Genomic DNA, 12,500 nt, shown 5'->3' with positions numbered 1-12,500 from the left:
TCCAACATGGTGAAGGTTACCAGACTTGTGTACATTATCAAGTATGTACAACACTCTAGCTTGTACACTACTGCACAGTAGTGTACTATGTACAACACTCTAGCTTGTACACTACTGCACAGTAGTGTACTATGTACAACACTCTAGCTTGTACACTACTGCACAGTAGTGTACTATGTACAACACTCTAGCTTGTACACTACTGCACAGTAGTGTACTATGTACAACACTAGCTTGTACACTACTGCACAGTAGTGTACTATGTACAACACTGTAGCTTGTACACTGCTGCACAGTAGTGTACTATGTACAACACTCTAGCTTGTACACTACTGCACAGTAATGTACTATGTACAACACTCTAGCTTGTACACTGCTGCACAGTAGTGTACTATGTACAACACTCTAGCTTGTACACTACTGCACAGTAGTGTACTATGAACAACACTCTAGCTTGTACACTGCTGCACAGTAGTGTACTATGTACAACACTCTAGCTTGTACACTACTGCACAGTAGTGTACTATGTACAACACACTAGCTTGTACACTACTGCACAGTAGTGTACTATGTACAACACCCTAGCTTGTACACTACTGCACAGTAGTGTACTATGTACAACACCCTAGCTTGTACACTACTGCACAGTAATGTACTATGTACAACACCCTAGCATGTACACTACTGCACAGTAGTGTACTATGTACAACACTCTAGCTTGTACACTACTGCACAGTAATGTACTATGTACAACACCCTAGCGTGTACACTACTGCACAGTAGTGTACTATGTACAACACCCTAGCTTGTACACTACTGCACAGTAGTGTACTATGTACAACACCCTAGCTTGTACCCTACTGCACAGAAATGTACTATGTACAACACCCTAGCGTGTACACTACTGCACAGTAGTGTACTATGTACAACACCCTAGCGTGTACACTACTGCACAGTAGTGTACTATGAACAACACTCTAGCGTGTACACTACTGCACAGTAGTGTACTATGTACAACACTCTAGCGTGTACACTACTGCACAGTAGTGTACTATGTACAACACTCTAGCGTGTACACTACTGCACAGTAGTGTACTATGTACAACACTCTAGCGTGTACACTACTGCACAGTAGTGTACTATGTACAACACTCTACCGTGTACACTACTGCACAGTGTACTATGTACAACGCTCTAGCGTGTACACTACTGCACAGTAGTGTACTATGTACAACACTCTAGCGTGTACACTACTGCACAGTAGTGTACTATGTACAACACTCTAGCGTGTACACTACTGCACAGTAGTGTACTATGTACAACACTCTAGCGTGTACACTACTGCACAGTAGTGTACTATGTACAACACTCTAGCTTGTACACTGCTGCACAGTAGTGTACTATGTACAACACTCTAGCTTGTACACTACTGCACAGTAGTGTACTATGTACAACACTCTAGCTTGTACACTACTGCACAGTAGTGTACTATGTACAACACTCTAGCTTGTACACTACTGCACAGTAGTGTACTATGTACAACACTCTAGCTTGTACACTACTGCACAGTAGTGTACTATGTACAACACACTAGCTTGTACACTACTGCACAGTAGTGTACTATGTACAACACTCTAGCGTGTACACTACTGCACAGTAGTGTACTATGTACAACACTCTAGCGTGTACACTACTGCACAGTAGTGTACTATGTACAACACTCTAGCTTGTACACTGCTGCACAGTAGTGTACAGTAGTACAGTGTACAGTAGCACTGGTGTACAACAGTGTACAGTAACACTGGCATACAACAGTGTACAGTAACACTGGTGTACAACAGTGTACATTAACACTGGTGTACAACAGTGTACAGCAACACTGGTGTACAACAGTGTACAGCAACACTGGTGTACAACAGTGTACAGCAACACTGGTGTACAACAGTGTACAGCAACACTGGTGTACAACAGTGTACAACACTGGTGTACAACAGTGTACAGCAACACTGGTGTACAACAGTGTACAGCAACACTGGTGTACAACAGTGTACAACACTGGTGTACAACATTGTACAACACTGGTGTACAACAGTGTACAGTAACACTGGTGTACAACAGTGTACAGTAACACTGGTGTACAAGTGTACAACACTGGTGTACAACAGTGTACAGCAACACTGCTGTACAACAGTGTACAACAACACTGGTGTACAACGGTGTACAGTAACACTGGTGTACAACAGTGTACAACAACACTGGTGTACAACAGTGTACAACACTGGTGTACAACAGTGTACAGTAACACTGGTGTACAACAGTGTACAACAACACTGGTGTACAACAGTGTACAACAACACTGGTGTACAACAGTGTACAACAACACTGGTGTACAACAGTGTACAACAACACTGGTGTACAACAGTGTACAACAACACTGGTGTACAACAGTGTACAACAACACTGGTGTACAACAGTGTACAGCAACACTGCTGTACAACAGTGTACAGCAACACTGCTGTACAACAGTGTACAACAACACTGGTGTACAACAGTGTACAGCAACACTGGTGTACAACAGTGTACAGCAACACTGCTGTACAACAGTGTACAACAACACTGGTGTACAACAGTGTACAGCAACACTGGTGTACAACAGTGTACATTAACACTGGTGTACAACAGTGTACAACACTGGTGTACAACAGTGTACAGTAACACTGGTGTACAACAGTGTACAGCAACACTGCTGTACAACAGTGTACAGTAACACTGGTGTACAACAGTGTACAACAACACTGGTGTACAACAGTGTACAGTAACACTGGTGTACAACAGTGTACAGCAACACTGCTGTACAACAGTGTACAGTAACACTGGTGTACAACAGTGTACAACAACACTGGTGTACAACAGTGTACAGCAACACTGGTGTACAACAGTGTACAGCAACACTGCTGTACAACAGTGTACAACACTGGTGTACAACAGTGTACAGCAACACTGCTGTACAACAGTGTACATTAACACTGGTGTACAACAGTGTACAACACTGGTGTACAACAGTGTTTCAGTAACACTGGTGTACAACAGTGTACAGCAACACTGCTGTACAACAGTGTACAGTAACACTGGTGTACAACAGTGTACAGCAACACTGGTGTACAACAGTGTACAGCAACACTGGTGTACAACAGTGTACAGCAACACTGCTGTACAACAGTGTACAGTAACACTGGTGTACAACCGTGTACAACAACACTGCTGTACAACAGTGTACAATAACACTGGTGTACAACAGTGTACAACAACACTGCTGTACAAGTGTACAGTAACACTGCTGTACAACAGTGTACAGTAACACTGGTGTACAACAGTGTACAACAACACTGCTGTACAACAGTGTACAACAACACTGGTGTACAACAGTGTACAGCAACACTGGTGTACAACAGTGTATAACACTGCTGTACAGTGTACAGTAACACTGCTGTACAACAGTGTACAGTAACACTGGTGTACAACAGTGTACAACAACACTGCTGTACAACAGTGTACAACACTGGTGTACAACAGTGTACAGCAACACTGCTGTACAACAGTGTACAACACTGCTGTACAACAGTGTACAGTAACACTGCTGTACAACAGTGTACAGCAACACTGGTGTACAACAGTGTACAGTAACACTGGTGTACAACAGTGTACAACAACACTGCTGTACAACAGTGTACAGTAACACTGGTGTACAACAGTGTACAACAACACTGCTGTACAACAGTGTACAGTAACACTGGTGTACAACAGTGTACAGTAACACTGGTGTACAACAGTGTACAACACTGCTGTACAACAGTGTACAGTAACACTGGTGTACAACAGTGTACAGTAACACAGGTGTACAACAGTGTACAACAACACTGCTGTACAACAGTGTACAGTAACACTAGTGTACAACAGTGTACAGTAACACTGGTGTACAACAGTGTACAACACTGCTGTACAACAGTGTACAGTAACACTGGTGTACAACAGTGTACAGTAACACTGGTGTACAACAGTGTACAACAACACTGCTGTACAATAGTGTACAGTAACACTGGTGTACAACAGTGTACAGTAACACTGGTGTACAACAGTGTACAACAACACTGCTGTACAACAGTGTACAGTAACACTGGTGTACAACAGTGTACAGTAACACTGGTGTACAACAGTGTACAACAACACTGCTGTACAACAGTGTACAGTAACACTGGTGTACAACAGTGTACAGTAACACTGGTGTACAACAGTGTACAACAACACTGCTGTACAACAGTGTACAGTAACACTGGTGTACAACAGTGTACAGTAACACTGGTGTACAACAGTGTACAACAACACTGCTGTACAACAGTGTACAGTAACACTGGTGTACAACAGTGTACAGTAACACTGGTGTACAACAGTGTACAGTAACACTGGTGTACAACAGTGTACAGTAACAGTGGTGTACAACAGTGTACAGTAACAGTGGTGTACAACAGTGTACAGTAACACTGGTGTACAACAGTGTACAGTAACACTGGTGTACAACAGTGTACAACAACACTGCTGTACAACAGTGTACAGTAACACTGGTGTACAACAGTGTACAACAACACTGGTGTACAACAGTGTACAACAACACTGGTGTACAACAGTGTACAACAACAGTGTACAGTAACACTGGTGTACAACAGTGTACAACAACACTGGTGTACAACAGTGTACAACACTGTACAACAACAGTGTACAGTAACACTGGTGTACAACAGTGTACAGTAACACACTGTACAGTAACAGTGGTGTACAACAGTGTGTACAACAGTGTACAGTAACACTGGTGTACAACAGTGTACAGTAACACTGGTGTACAACAGTGTACAGTAACACTGGTGTACAACAGTGTACAGTAACACTGGTGTACAACAGTGTACAGTAACACTGGTGTACAACAGTGTACAGTAACACTGGTGTACAACAGTGTACAGTAACACTGGTGTACAACAGTGTACAGTAACACTGGTGTACAACAGTGTACAACAACACTGGTGTACAACAGTGTACAGTAACACTGCTGTACAACAGTGTACAGTAACACTGGTGTACAACAGTGTACAGTAACACTGGTGTACAACAGTGTACAGTAACACTGGTGTACAACAGTGTACAACAACACTGGTGTACAACACTGGTGTACAACAGTGTACCGTAACACTGGTGTACAACAGTGTACAACAACACTGGTGTACAACAGTGTACAACACTGTACAACAACAGTGTACAGTAACACTGGTGTACAACAGTGTACAGTAACAGTGGTGTACAACAGTGTACAGTAACACTGGTGTACAACAGTGTACAGTAACACTGGTGTACAACAGTGTACAACAACACTGGTGTACAACAGTGTACAACAACACTGGTGTACAACAGTGTACAGTAACACTGGTGTACAACAGTGTACAGTAACACTGGTGTACAACAGTGTACAGTAACACTGGTGTACAACAGTGTACAACAACACTGGTGTACAACAGTGTACAACAACACTGGTGTACAACAGTGTACAACAACACTGGTGTACAACAGTGTACAGCAACACTGCTGTACAACAGTGTACAGTAACACTGGTGTACAACAGTGTACAGTAACACTGGTGTACAACAGTGTACAGTAACACTGGTGTACAACAGTGTACAGTAACACTGGTGTACAACAGTGTACAGTAACACTGGTGTACAACAGTGTACAGTAACACTGGTGTACAACAGTGTACAGTAACACTGGTGTACAACAGTGTACAGTAACACTGGTGTACAACAGTGTACAACAGTGTACACACTGTACAACAGTGTACAACACTGGTGTACAACAGTGTACAGTAACACTGGTGTACAACAGTGTACAGCAACACTGCTGTACAACAGTGTACAGTAACACTGGTGTACAACAGTACAGTAACACTGGTGTACAACAGTGTACAGCAACACTGCTGTACAACAGTGTACAGTAACACTGGTGTACAACAGTGTACAACAACACTGGTGTACAACAGTGTACAGCAACACTGGTGTACAACAGTGTACAGTAACACTGGTGTACAACAGTGTACAGTAACACTGGTGTACAACAGTGTACAGTAACACTGGTGTACAACAGTGTACAGTAACACTGGTGTACAACAGTGTACAGTAACACTGGTGTACAACAGTGTACAACAACACTGGTGTACAACAGTGTACAACAACACTGGTGTACAACAGTGTACAACAACACTGGTGTACAACAGTGTACAGTAACACTGGTGTACAACAGTGTACAACAACACTGGTGTACAACAGTGTACAACAACACTGGTGTACAACAGTGTACAGTAACACTGGTGTACAACAGTGTACAACACTGTGTACAACAGTGTACACTGGTGTACAACAGTGTACAACAACACTGGTGTACAACAGTGTACAACAACACTGGTGTACAACAGTGTACAGTAACACTGGTGTACAACAGTGTACAACAACACTGGTGTACAACAGTGTACAGTAACACTGGTGTACAACAGTGTACAACAACACTGGTGTACAACAGTGTACAACAACACTGTACAACAACAGTGTACAGTAACACTGGTGTACAACAGTGTACAACAACACTGGTGTACAACAGTGTACAACAACACTGGTGTACAACAGTGTACAGTAACACTGGTGTACAACAGTGTACAACAACACTGGTGTACAACAGTGTACAACAACACTGGTGTACAACAGTGTACAACAACACTGGTGTACAACAGTGTACAGTAACACTGGTGTACAACAGTGTACAACAACACTGGTGTACAACAGTGTACAGTAACACTGGTGTACAACAGTGTACAGTAACACTGGTGTACAACAGTGTACAACAACACTGGTGTACAACAGTGTACAGTAACACTGGTGTACAACAGTGTACAACAACACTGGTGTACAACAGTGTACAACAACACTGGTGTACAACAGTGTACAGTAACACTGGTGTACAACAGTGTACAACAACACTGGTGTACAACAGTGTACAACAACACTGTACAACAACAGTGTACAACAACACTGGTGTACAACAGTGTACAACAACACTGGTGTACAACAGTGTACAACAACACTGTACAACAACAGTGTACAGTAACACTGGTGTACAACAGTGTACAACAACACTGGTGTACAACAGTGTACAACACTGGTGTACAACAGTGTACAGTAACACTTGTGTACAACAGTGTACAACAACACTGGTGTACAACAGTGTACAACAACACTGTACAACAACAGTGTACAGTAACACTGTTGGGAACATCCACCTGGTCCACAGATAAGATAATATTATGTTGGTATGATCCAGGTACCTGGATCAAGAGCTCTTCCACAACACTACTCTCCTACAACAACAACAAGGTCACACTAATATAACAGACAACCGGCACACAGGGGACAGGAGCTGTACCATGATATTTTACTTCCAACTGGTATTATTGACAATCTTGTTGTTGATTATTTATTGTTAAATGATATAATGACTATAATAATCACTTGTTATAATGATAATTATATTAATTATAATGCAGGTATATAATTTTGATAATTATACAATAATCATCTATAATGTTAATAATCACTAATTATAATAATAGGCTATATTGATATAAAGTATAAATATGATAATCATGAGTTATATAATAATAATCACCTATAATTTTAATAATAATCACTGATAATTATATAATTGCTTACCGTATAATAATCTGAGTCCCATAATTCCTTCAGATCATGTTCAGCAAAGTCAGCCAGGGTACTGTCAATTATATCCATCTTTGGGCACTTCACTGGGTCTTCTGGGTGGGTTTAATGGGTTTGGGTTGCCATAGGTGGCGGGTGGGCACGAGTGGGCACGAGGGGCAGGGCAGGTCAGTGAGGTTCGGGAAACAAAGTAGCGCGTGTCCTCCCACCTCTGTGTCTGGTAGGTGACTGAGAGTGACCAGCTGGTGTATGTTATTGTTTATGGTGGCGCCTCTAGCGGCGGGCGCCGGAACTACTGTTGTTGCTGCCTAAATGGCCTTCTTTGGGTCGATTCACCGCCCATGGAAATTACTCCCAGAGGGGATGTCGGAGGCAGTTTGGTTTGATCGGACGGATCAGGAGCTCCCTTGGATCAAAGAATACCCGTTAAGGGGATATATGAAGGCTAGTTAAGGGATGGGGGATGTTTGACGTCTATCACATTAATACCAGCAAAAATATTTTAATACTTAATACAAGTATTAAAGGTCATCTGTGTATATGCACTGTATATACTGGGTGTATACCAGTATATACAATGTGTGGTGTATACCAGTATATACAATGTGTGGTGTATACCAGTATATACAATGTGTGGTGTATACCAGTATATACAATGTGTGGTGTATACCAGTATATACATACCACAGTGTATACACTGGTGTATATACACTATATACTGGGCATATACAGTGTATATACATGGTATTCACATACACTGGGTGTATATATATATATATATAGGGTTATATACCAGGCTTCACAAGTGTGTTTGATCCAAGGGAGGGAGAGCACCTCCTCCTACATATACCTTGGATAAACATCCTCCCCGTCCAATCAGCAGTCTGGTTGATGTTGCAACATTTACAATTAACATTATGGTTATTATATTTTAAATTTTATGAAAAGCGACTGAAGAAGGTGACGTATAATTGACCTGCTGGTGAAAGGCCTTCATACTGCCTGATCTTCACCATGTATTATAATCTTCATGCAACTGAAGAAGGTGACCTGGTGGGTGAAAGGCCTCTGGAGTTCCCGCAATTCAGTCCTCCTTTGAGGAATTCACAATATGTGTATGGCGGTGTTTTACCAGTGTGTGTGTGTGTGTGTGGTGGTGTTTTACCAGTGTGTGTGTGTGACAGTGTTTTACCAGTGTGTGTGTGTGTGTGTGTGTGTGTGTGTGTGTGTGTGTGTGTGTGGTGTTTTACCAGTGTGTGTGTGTGGTGGTGTTTTACCAGTGTGTGTGTGTGTGGCGGTGTTTTACCAGTGTGTGTGTGTGTGTGTGTGTGTGTGTGTGTGTGTGTGTGTGTGTGTGTGTGTGTGTGGTGTTTTACCAGTGTGTGTGTGTGTGTGTGGTGTTTTACAAGTGTGTGTGTGTATGTGTGTGTGTGTGTGTGGTGTTTTACCAGTGTGTGTGTGTGGTGGTGTTTTACCAGTGTGTGTGTGTGGCAGTGTTTTACCAGTGTGTGTGTGTGTGTGTGTGTGTGTGTGTGTGTGTGTGTTGTTTTACCAGTGTGTGTGTGTGGCAGTGTTTTACCAGTGTGTGTGTGTGTGTGTGTGTGTGTGTGGTGTTTTACCAGTGTGTACTCACCTAATTGTACTCACCTAATTGTGGTTGCAGGGGTCGAGACTCAGCTCCTGGCCCCGCCTCTTCACTGATCGCTACTGGATCCTCTCTCTCTCTGCTTCCTGAGCTTTGTCATACCTCTTCTTAAAACTATGTATGGTTCCTGCTTCCACTACTTCACTTGCTAGGCTATTCCACTTGCTGACAACTCTATGACTTAAGAAATTCTTCTTAACGTCCCTGTGACTCGTCTGAGTCTTCAGCTTCCAGTTGTGACCCCTTGTCCCTGTGTCCCCTCTCTGGAACATCCTATCTCTGTCCACCCTGTCTATTCCCCGCAGTATCTTGTATGTCGTTATCATGTCTTCCCTGACCCTTCTGTCCTCCAGTGTCGTCAGTTCGATTTCCCTTAACCTTTCCTCGTACGACATTCCCTTGAGCTCTGGGACTAGCCTTGTTGCAAACCTTTGTACTTTCTCTAACTTCTTGACGTGCTTGACCAGGTGTGCGTTCCAGACTGGTGCTGCATACTCCAGTATGGGCCTAACATACACAGTGTACAGTGTCTTGAACGATTCCTTATTAAGGTATCGGAACGCTATTCTCAGGTTTGCCAGGCGCCCGTATGCTGCAGCAGTTATTTGGTTGATGTGTGCCTCCGGTGATGTGCTCGGTGTTATGGTCACCCCAAGGTCTTTCTCCCTGAGTGAGGTCTGTAGTCTTTGTCCACCTAGCCTATACTCTGTCTGCGGTCTTCTTTGCCCCTCCCCAATCTTCATGACTTTGCATTTGGCTGGATTGAATTCGAGAAGCCAGTTACTGGACCACATGTCCAGCCTCTCCAGGTCTCTTTGCAGTCCTGCCTCATCCTCGTCCGATTTAATTCTTCTCATCAACTTCACGTCATCTGCGAACAGGGACACTTCAGAGTCTATTCCTTCCATCATGTCGTTCACATATATCAAAAATAGCACTGGTCCTAGAACTGACCCCTGTGGGACCCCGCTCGTAACAGGCGCCCACTGTGATACCTCTTCATGTACCATGACTCGTTGCTGCCTCCCTGTCAGGTATTCCCTTATCCATTGCAGTGCCCTTCCTTTTATGTGTGCCTGATCCTCCAGCTTCTGCACTAATCTCTTGTGGGGAACTGTGTCAAAGGCCTTCCTGCAGTCTAGGAAAACGCAATCTACCCAACCCTCTCTCTCGTGTCTTACTTCTGTTACCTTGTCATAAAACTCCAGGAGGTTTGTGATACAAGATTTGCCTTCCATGAACCCATGCTGGTTTTCATTTATAATCTTGTTCCTTTCCAGGTGTTCGACCACTCTCCTCCTGATAATCTTCTCCATGACTTTGCACACGATACATGTCAGAGACACAGGTCTGTAGTTTAGTGCCTCGTTTCTGTTTCCTTTCTTAAATATGGGGACTACATTAGCTGTCTTCCATTTCTCAGGTAGTTGCCCAGTTTCAAGGGATGTGTTGAAGATTGTGGTTAGAGGCACACACAGCATCTCTGCTCCTTCTCTAAGGACTCATGGGGAGATGTTGTCCGGTCCCATCGCCTTTGAGGTGTCAAGGTCACTTAAGAGCTTCTTCACCTCCTCCTCAGTTGTTCGTATGTCATCCAACACTTGTTGGTATATTCCCTCTTGATGTTCCCTTCTGTTCTGTCTTCCCACAGCCCTTCCTGTCTCTACTGTAAAAACTTCCTTAAATCTCCTGTTCAGCTCCTCACATACCTCCTGATCATTTCTTGTGAGTTCTCCACCTTCTGTCCTTAATCTGATCACCTGGTCTTTGACTGTTGTCTTCCTCCTGATGTGGCTATACAACAGTTTCGGGTCAGTCTTGATTCTCGATGCTATGTCATTTTCATACTGTCGCTGGGCCTCCCTCCTTACCTGTGCGTACTCATTCCTGGCTCTGCGACTGATCTCCCTATTTTCGTGTGTTCTCTGCCTTCTGTACTTTTTCCATTCTCTATTGCACTTTGTTTTTGCCTCCTTACACCGTCGGGTAAACCAGGGGCTCGTTCTGGTCTTCCCGTTGTTACTGTTGCCCTTGGGAATAAACCTTTCCACTGCCTCCTTGCATTTTGTTGTTACATATTCCATCATTTCATTTACTGGCTTTCCTGCCAGTTCTCTGTCCCACTGGACCTCCCGCAGGAAGTTCTTCAACCCTATGTAGTCCCCTCTTTTATAGTCAGGTTTTTCCCATTCTTCTCCTGTTATTCTCTCCACTTGCAGCTCTACTATGTATTCAAAGCACAGAACCACGTGGTCGCTAGCTCCTAGGGGACTCTCATACTTGATGTCCTCAATGTCTGAGCTGCCCAGGGTGAACACAAGGTCCAATCTTGCTGGTTCATCCTCCCCTCTCACTCTGGTAGTGTCCTTAACATGTTGGTGCATGAGGTTTTCCAGCACCACGTCCAACATCCTGGCTCTCCATGTTTCGGGACCCCCATGTGGCTCCAGGTTTTCCCAGTCAATCTCCCTGTGGTTGAAATCCCCAATAACCAGCAACTTTGCTCTGCTGGAGTGAGCTCTTCTTGCCATCTCAGCAAGTGTGTCCACCATTGCTCTGTTGCTCTCTTCATATTCCTCTCTTGGCCTCCTGCAGTTCTGTGGTGGATTATACATCACTGCAATGACCACTTTGTGTTTCCCCGACTGAAGTGTACCTGCTATGTAGTCTCTTTCTCCCATCTCATCTATTCCTTCCATTTTCTCGAATTTCCATCTGTTTTTTACGAGCAGAGCAACCCCACCTCCCCCCCTGCCCCTTCTATCTTTCCTCATGATCTGGTATCCTGGTGGGAAGATTGCATCTGTTATTGTCTCCAAGAGTTTTGTTTCTGTAACTGCTATGATGTCTGGGGACTTCTCATTGATTCTTTCTTGCCATTCCTCATGTTTATTCGTTAATCCATCTGCATTTGTGTACCAAACCTTCAACTTCTGTTCTAATACTGTAACTGTGGTGCGGGGGGTGGAAACAGAGGGATCGGTGTGTGATGGTTGGTTTGGATTGTTCATTTGCCTTGGGGGTGTCGTGGCTGGAGTCCTTCTGCAGGT

This window comes from Cherax quadricarinatus, chromosome 3, assembly GCF_038502225.1.
Source record: "Cherax quadricarinatus isolate ZL_2023a chromosome 3, ASM3850222v1, whole genome shotgun sequence".
NCBI lineage: Eukaryota > Metazoa > Arthropoda > Malacostraca > Decapoda > Parastacidae > Cherax > Cherax quadricarinatus.
This window is presented reverse-complemented; position numbering follows the sequence as displayed.